At 36.9% G+C, this 9,010-nt stretch overlaps 1 long non-coding RNA gene across 1 annotated transcript; it reads left to right on the top strand.

Annotated features, from left to right (window-relative positions):
• The first annotated feature begins 2,272 nt into the window (after positions 1-2,272).
• On the top strand, positions 2,273-8,537 carry LOC116659546. The gene is made up of 3 exons (XR_004314906.1): positions 2,273-2,282; positions 4,326-4,328; positions 8,344-8,537. It is a non-coding gene; the product is annotated as an uncharacterized LOC116659546 (long non-coding RNA).
• Positions 8,538-9,010: the final 473 nt, after the last annotated feature.

Below are 9,010 nucleotides of genomic sequence, written 5' to 3'. Positions count from 1 at the left end.
GGAACCTGAGCCCTGGCACAGGATTAAATAGGTCTTACCATTTTGCCGTATTTACTTGAAAATTTTTAACAAATAAAATGTTAAACCATTGATATACACACCCTCCCTCAACTCATTCCCTTCCTTCCTTTCCAAGGCTACTCACCATCTTAAAGTTAAGGTCTCACAATTTCTTGCATGGTTTCTACCAGTTTTTACATGCAGCTATCTGTCTGACACACATATTCACATAACACGTAGCAAATTAAAATTAATGGCCAGAATAAATGTGCACATCAATAAGTAAAAAGGCAAACTACTCAATAGGAAAGCAGGGAAAAAGAGGAACTTTACAGAACAGTGAACCCAAGTTGCCAGTTCCAAAACCCTCCAATCAGAACCTGCCCGGCCAGTGCTTCTGCAAGCCAACACTCTCTCCCCTGATAGATGTTCGACCAAACCCCACGTGGGGGAGACAAATCTAAGCTTCGCCTCCTGTCTCCTGGCTTGGCAGCCCTACAATAAGACCTTTTCTCTTTGCAAAAGACCTTTGCCTCAGTACCTAGTCTTCCCGTTACACTGCAGGCAACAAGTCCCCCTGCTTGGTTACACAGAGGTGTGTAGTGTCTGCAGTAGAAACCACTTTGGTGTTATTTCAAGAATCATTACATATGAAAGATCTGGATATAATTTAGCTATAAAGTATCTAGCAAGTTGAGTTTGAAATGCATCTGTATCACCACCACTATGAATGTTAGTGGTGGTGATACTTACCAAACAGCAGTCATGGTAAGAGTAAATTTGTCTACGATAAGTACATTTACAGGAAATGGACACTGACTTGAGAAATCAAACAGTCACCTTTCCAAGGAAGCCAGCACCAGCACTGGGTTTGTGTTATTAGTTTTGGCAACATAGGTACAGCTTTGGTTTCTGTTCTGCAGCTTCCGTATTAACATCAGAATACCTACCCTTGTCTTAAATAATCCAAGCTCTCAGACTCGTCTCTTACATAGTGACCTTTGCTCAACTAACAATAGTCTTTTGCAAGATTCTCGTTGGCTGTGCCCATCACTGCCTCATGGTATAAATTAAAGGACAGCATTCTATAACCCCAACAAATCAATAAATGTTAAAATGAAGAACAACAAATGAGAAATAGGGTTCTTAAAAGCTGGGAGGAAAAAGAGAGCACTCTGCTACAAATTTACAGCAAGAGGGAAAATTTTTAGAATTAGTTCAATTCTAATTTTTAGAACTAGTTGATTCACTGTTACAATAAATGACATATAATAAAACACAGCAGCACTAGTACTGAAAGAAAGTGTTTTTTCATATTAATCATGTAAAATTCTTAACTTTTGTAGATATTTGACTATTTGGGAACCCTTAGTAGAAACAATAACTTTGTCTGGAATATAATTTTTCTCATTTTTTTCTTTTCTTTTTTCCCTGATGAATATAAATTCACTTTTTTCTTTACTTAAGAAATTGTGCTAAGTTTCTGTTTATCTTAAATTAACATTATGAGCAATTTTAGTTGTTTCTTTTTAATCTAATAGTTTAGGTAGCTGACCTCATGATGCAAAGAAGTTTCATCAAATCTTCTTAGTTTCTAAAGAAAACAGTTACAGGGTCTGGTTTTTTGTTTGTATCAGTAAAATATTTATGAAATTATATGCATTTTATAAGCCAGGTTTTATACTTATATCATTTTGTTTGATCAGAAAATTAACCTCTTTTGCATTTATAGGTAAGAAAGCTGTTGTTCAAAGAGATTACACAGTGTGCTCAAATTCATAAAACTAGGTGATCACAGTTTCAGAACTGAAACACAGCAGTCTGACTCGAAAATTCACACTCTTTTGACTATTCTGCACTACATCTACACGACTAAGTGTACTCCAAAGCAGAGACTGGTGCGTGGTCAATGGCACTACAATGGCGTGATTTTCTCCTGCCATTGGACAAGCTCCATGTTGAATTCCAGACACTAAAAGGAAATTGACACAGTTTATGCTCTGACCGTTAAATGGCTCCAGAAACAGCACATACACATCCATCAGCACCAGCACAGTTCTTCCTTCTCCCAGAATCCAGTGACAGAAGAGTTTCAGTTAGTCAGAAATGCCACCATTGCAAGATGCCAATTTCCATTCCCAAAAGAATTGTGGGGAGAAAAAAGCTGACAGTGAAGAGGTATGCATGGCTGAGTGAAACCTTAAGTTGTATCATCTGGTGAAAGGAAGTTGATTTATCTGTTTTATTCTTTACTTTGTTTATTTTGTCTTGTTTTATTTACAGTTCATTTCACCTTTTCCCTGTCCTTAAAAATGAGAGTACCATCTTACTTTCCTCTCTGTGTGGACTGCAAAATATCTTGATATAACCTTTAACTGCCCTCACATTGACATTAGTTTTTTTCATCCCTGGTGCCCAGCTTTCTTTATCCCGTGACCAGCCGTTTCACATGAAGTGTTCATCAATGACCAGACTGTTCAGGAATGGATTTCATAACACAAAATATGGATACTAATAGAAGGACATCGATTCTCTGTCCCACCCAAAGACAGGCCACAAATTAAGTCATAAAGTACACACTGCCGCTCACGACACTTCATTCCGTGGAGTTAGCAATGCAGAACCTAGAGGCAGTAGCATTAATCTCACAAACTATTTGGATCGGAAACCAGATGTTGACAACTTGATCTTTATTGCTACTATACCATGCTTGTTATACAAATTTGTATTTTCAATAGATTCAGCCAAAGGTAACAAAGGGAATCAATTGGAACTTGCAGTTTAGCCCAAAACAAGATTGTTTTGTTTTTTGGTTTGTTTGGTTTTTTTTTGGTTTATTGCATCTCAGTACCAGTTTTGTCTCTTCAAATACAAACACTAATATTTTTGTTTATGCCTATAGCAATGAAGAGTGGTAGTTCTTAATATCTGCCTTCATTGAACCAGCATTTATTTCTACATGCCCTGTGGCACTCAGCAATGAAAATCTCAGGGAGGAACTGACAAGGAGGTCTTCAAAGGACCAGTGGTGGTTGAGGTTTCTCACAAGACGGCAATGCTTTTCCTGGTCAGATGAAAGCAAGGATTGGGGTGGACAGCCTTCCAAGCAGAGAAAATCAGACACGTAATGGCTTGATAGAACAGTGTGCTGGCAGAATGACAAATATTTCAAAATCAGAGTGGCTTTGGGGATGTGAAAGATGAGTATCTGAAAATCTATGCACGGCCCTTAAAATGAAGGGGACTCTTTTGCTGCTAATCCTGTAGAAAGGGAGATACTGAATGCTCTTCAGATTACAAATCTGGATTCTGAGAGCAGTCTACCTGGATTCAAATGCTGGGTATTTCCCACTGGCAGTATGACCTTAGGGAAATGATATAACATCTCTGTTGAATTTATCAATTTTATTATCTGTAAAATAAGAGAAATATCACATATGGCCATTGCAATGATTAAATTTAATAAATTAAAATATTTAAAGTGCTCTGAGCAGTTCCCAATAGATAGTAAGTGCTCTATAAATTTTTATTATTACAACAGTTGTTATTATTTATTATTGGAGTCACTCAACATTCACTTTATTAACCCTCTTCCAAACGCCCATCACTGGAATATTCAAACCTTAAGAATAAAAAGACGAGCAAGACCAATGCATGCCCTCCAAGAGTTTTGACTGCATAATCTGTGCAGTGATAACTCTAGAATACAGGCAAATCCCAGACCTCTGCCAGGGTTAAGGTAGAAGCTCTTCTTCCTGGGCAGAGAAGTAAGGTTATCCCTTTAACTGAGTCTTACAAATGAACAGAAGTTTCCCAGGCAGAGAAGTGGGTAGGAGAAAATATCGATTCAAAAGTGGCATGGTATCCAAGAAGAACTTGTCTGGTTTGATGTGCAAAATGAATAATGAGGTTCCCGCTCAGAACATATGGGGGAGTCACTGCAGGTAGGTAGAAGCCAAATAATTAAATAAGGTAAGTACTTAAGGTAGTACTTATCTTTAAGCTCTGGTAAAGCTTTCAAGACTTTTAGCAAGGCCACAGCAAGGCTATGGCAAAGTCATGAACTGTTTAGGCATTAAAACTTTTTTTTTTTTAATTCTGATAATTGAGGGATGTATCTACAATTGAAACAAAACTGCAGTATATTATCTTGTTTGTAGTTACTAATATCTGTGGAGAATTATTCAAATAATAAACTTTCTCAGTTATAGTCAGGCAAACCATGCTAAGTTCCTAAGAAGAATCGTCTTCTTTATTCAATTTTACTTTTCTACAAAGGAAGAAGAAAAGGAAAAAGGAGTAAGAAAGAGAGAGGAGAAAGGAAGGAAGTGAAAAGGGGGCTAGGGAGAGAGTGGCAAGCAAGGGAAGAAGGATAGAAAAAAGAAAATCAAAATAAGTTTTACAATTGAAGATGAAGAAAATTAGAAACTGTAGAATAGGAACTTCTCAGACATGGCTGAGATAAGAATGAACGTTCACTTGTAAAATTGACACCATGCAACCTCTTGGTGCAATGAGCAGCTGCCAAAAGATGCTTCCAAAACAGCAGTTCTTCAGTACAACTAATCCTCTGATTTAATTTCTCTTCATACAAGGAAAACCCTTGATATACATATATAAGAGAAGAATATATTTTTTCACCTGTAACTGTCACTTGGAAATGCATAAGCAGAATCTACTGCCCGGCCACTAAAATGGCTATAATTGACATTTTAGCAATTGACAACCAAATTGATGTAACTGCTGTCCAATTTCACCACCGTCATCCCCGTTCGAATACTCAGACCTACCACGTTAAGCTGCCATTTCTTTGTTACAGTTTTCGACTTCTTGCACAGCCTTTTTCCTCGCCTCCTCCTTATCCTCCTTCATCATTAACCTCTTCAGATGACTTTGTGTAACCCTTCACAGGATATGTCAAAATGGAAGCACTGAAGTGCAACTGTGCAGTGTTCTAAGAGGACTTGCCCCACACGGCTAATCGAGTCTTTGGTCCACAGGCCGAGCGACACTGTAAACCAGTCACTGGGCAGAAAAGAAAAACTCGGCTGAAAAGCTGTTTAAAATTATAGTGCATGGTTGGTGGTTGATAAGAGTTGACTCTTTTTTTTTTCCTAAATAAAAGCTTTTTTTCCCTTAGATTGCAGGGATTTTTGGAACGATTATTGGCCTTCCTATCTTGTAAAACTTTGTGCAGTGACTAAATCAATTGATCTATTGCAGTCACGTTAGCCGAGCTGCAGGATGAGACAGTCTGTAGAACGTAAGCAGTAACCAGGACTACAGCAGTCCGATCAAACACAGATCGCCAAAATAACGTATCTGAGGAGACACAGAAATTGTATCTGGGATTCATTCTCTCATATGTATACCAAGAGGCACTGAATAGAAACACAGAATTACAGTGACAGAGAAAATAGAAGATCTAATCTTTTTACAACTCCTGTGTGTTCTCTAGACGTTCGGCTTGGTTAGACACGCCCTGGGACCCAATTACACTGAATCATTTACTGATACGATTGAAAACCATGCTGATAATACTCTTATCTACTACTGATAAGTTTTTGTTCTGCTACTAAGCATCATTATCACATTTTGTACAAAAAGAAATAAATAATAATATTTGTCATAGTTACAATGACAAATTAAATTGTAAGTGGGAAAATAAAATATTCAGGGAATTTTTGTTTAATGCTTGTGACATCTGCTTGTTATTTCTGATGCAGGAAAATGGACATGGGGCGTGAGGAGGGCTGTGTCCCAGGTTGAGCCCCTGGGACGTGCCCTGCCAAGTGTGGGTCCTTGGCTTCGAGCAGGAAAGAATTCAAGTGTGAACCACAGTTGAGTAAAGGTAGATTTATTTAGAGAGATAAATACTGCATAGAGTGTAAGAAGAGAAAGGCAAGGAAAGAGGTGTGGGAGTTGGGTGCTCAGGTTGAAGTAAAAGTAGGTACACACTCCATAGACATAGTGCCGGCTGTCTCCAAAGAGGAGGGAGTGAAAAAGGCCGCTAGGCATGGTGTTGCCAGTTTTTATGAGCTCAGTAGCTTCACAGCCTACAGGTGAGACCATTCCAACTGCCCTGGGGAAGGGGCTGGGATTCCCAGGAATTGGGCCACCGCCCACTCTTTGGCCTTTTGCAGTTAGCCTTGGGACTGTCATGGTGCCTGCGGGCATGTTATTTATGACGCAGTTAGAATGAGCATATAATGAAGCTCAAGGTCTACCAGAAGTCAAACCTCTTAATTCTCAAGGCCAATTAGGAGTTGAATCTTCCACCATTTTGTTGTTAAATTGCTGTCATTCCTTGAGTGGCTGTGCCCTGTCCCCTTCCCTCCTGTCTCATTTTGGCTCTCAAATTACAAGGCCATTCCTCCATGGGAAACTTTCTTATCCTCCTGGAAAGAGTGTTTGTAAATTGTGTATCTTCCACTAAAAAGGAAGAGTGACACATGACACTGTCAGCTCAGATCATCCTACCAGGTTTTCTTCAAATGAATTAATTAAAAGAGAGAAGTAATATTAATTTTTCTAGCTATACTTCTGAGTCTTAAATCAGAATCTATTTTTGAAATTAGAACCAATCCCAGAAAGACTCTAAATGAAGTCATTATAAATTTATTACCCAATCTACACAATGTGGTCTTTTTTCACAAACAGTTTTACTGTCAAAAAAGCAGAGATTAAGGCCATTATTTAATAGTTTAAAGAACCTTTGCAATTAAGATCAAGGGACAGGGTGGGGCTTACAGCAACCAGGGATCAGATCTTAGCAGAACAGAATGCATTCTTGCCAGCACCCTGAGCAGAGATACCAGCCAGTGTCTCTGCCCTTCTGCAAAACAGAGTGACTCTGTCTAGCCAGGGAGTTTGGATGGTAATTCTGCCTGATTTGGGCCCCCAGGAAAAAAAGATCTATAAAACAGTCATTAAACAATAAATAAAATGGCAATAGTAAGTCCTTACCTACCAATAATCATTTAAATATAAATGGATTAAAATACATAGTATGACTGAAAAAAAATTTTTAAATCCAATTATATGCAGCAAAAGAAGTTCTAAGAGGAAAGTTTACACCTATAAACACATTTAAAAAATAGAAAAAAGAACAGATCTCAAATAAACAACCTAATACCACACCTCCAGGAATTAGAAGAAGATCAAATTAAGCCCAAAGTTATCTGAAAAAAAAAGGAAATAATAAACATTACAACAGAAATAAATAAAATAGAGAATAGAAAAACAATAGAAAAGATTAACAAAACTAAGAGTTGGTTCTTTGAAAAGATAAACAAAATTGATAAACCTTTGGCTAGACTAATGCCAAGAAAAAAGAGCTGGCTTAAGTAAACAAAATTATAAATGTAAAAACACATATTACAACTGACAGCACAGAAATCTAAAAAATTATAAGACACTACTATGAACAATTATATGCCAACAATATGGATAACCTAGAAGACATGAATAAATTCCCCTAAACATACAACCTACCAAGACTGAATCATGAAGAAATGGAACATTTGAATAGACCAGTAACAAGTAAGGATATTGAACTGATGATCAAAAACTTTTCAACAAAGAAAATCCAAGGACCAGATGGCTTCAGTGGTGAATTCTACCAAACATTTAAGGATGAATTAATGCCAATCCTTCTCAAACTCTTCCAAAAAATTGAAGAGGATTGAACACTCCCAAACTCATTTTACATGGTCGGTATTACCTTGACACCAATGTGAAATAAGAGCACTACAAGAAAAGAAAACTACAGGCCAATATCCCTGATGAATATAGATGCAAAATTTCTCAATAAAATACTAGCAAACCAAATTCAGCATCACATTAAAAGGATCACACACCATGATCAAGTGGGATTCATCCCTGGGATGCAAGGATAGTTCAACATACATAGATCACTAAATGTAATGTATCACATTAATAAAATTAAAGATAAAAATCATATAATCACCACAATGAATACAGGAAAAGCATTTAACAAAATGTAGCAATCTTTTATGACAAAAATGCTCAGCACACTGGATATAGAAGGACTAGCCCTCAACGTGGTAAAGGCCATATATGATAAGCTGATACCTAACATCATATCAACTGTGAAAGCTTGAAAACGTTCCCTCTAAGACTAGGAAATAAGACAAGGATGCCCAGTCCTACCACTTCTATTCAACACAGTATTGAAAAGTCCTAGCCAGAGCTATTGAGCAAGAGAAAATAAATAAATAAATGATATCCAAATTGGGAAGGAAGAATTTTTTAATTCTTTGTTTGCAGATGTGAGACCTTATATAGAGAGAACCATAAAGCTTCCACCAAGAAAACTGTTAGAATATACAAATTCAGTAAAGTGGCAAGATACGAAATCAATATACAAAAATCAGTTGCATTTTTATACACTAACAACAAAATCTCTTAAAGAGCAAAAAAAAAAAAATCCATTTACAATAGCATTAAAAACAATAAAATACTTAGGAATAAATTTAACTAAGGAGGGGAAAGATCTGTAATGAAAACTGTAAGACCTTGAAAAGGAACTGAAGAAGCCAGAAATAAATGGAAATGTTCATAGATCAGAAGAATTAATATTGTTATAATGTCCATACTATGCAAAGCCATCTTCAGATTCAATACAATTCCTATCAATTTATTGTAAATTATTTTAGGTATTCAATTTAGAAAACAGTTCTATTATTTTAAGTTTTCCTTTGACCTTTCTTTGTGAATATCGAAAGTAAAGCAAAAATGTTAGATTTCTTGCTCTCAGTACAGACAATTCATCTCCACAACCAATTTTTAGTGCATGAAGTTCATATTCATGTCCAATCATTACAGTAAAGGAAGGGTCCCCAGTGCACACAAAATTCGTAAGAGAAAGGAGCGTATTCCTTTTGGTGATGGGAGAAGCTAGGTCTCTGCCTTAGTCACTTCAGGCTGCTATAACAGAATACCATAGAGTGGATGCCTTTTCCAACAGCAATCTGTTTCTCATAATTCC

This window comes from Camelus ferus, chromosome 24 (assembly GCF_009834535.1).
Source record: "Camelus ferus isolate YT-003-E chromosome 24, BCGSAC_Cfer_1.0, whole genome shotgun sequence".
In the NCBI taxonomy this organism is placed as follows: Eukaryota; Metazoa; Chordata; class Mammalia; order Artiodactyla; family Camelidae; genus Camelus; species Camelus ferus.
Note: the sequence above shows the minus strand (reverse complement) of the source record. Positions and strands in the feature narration are given on the sequence as shown.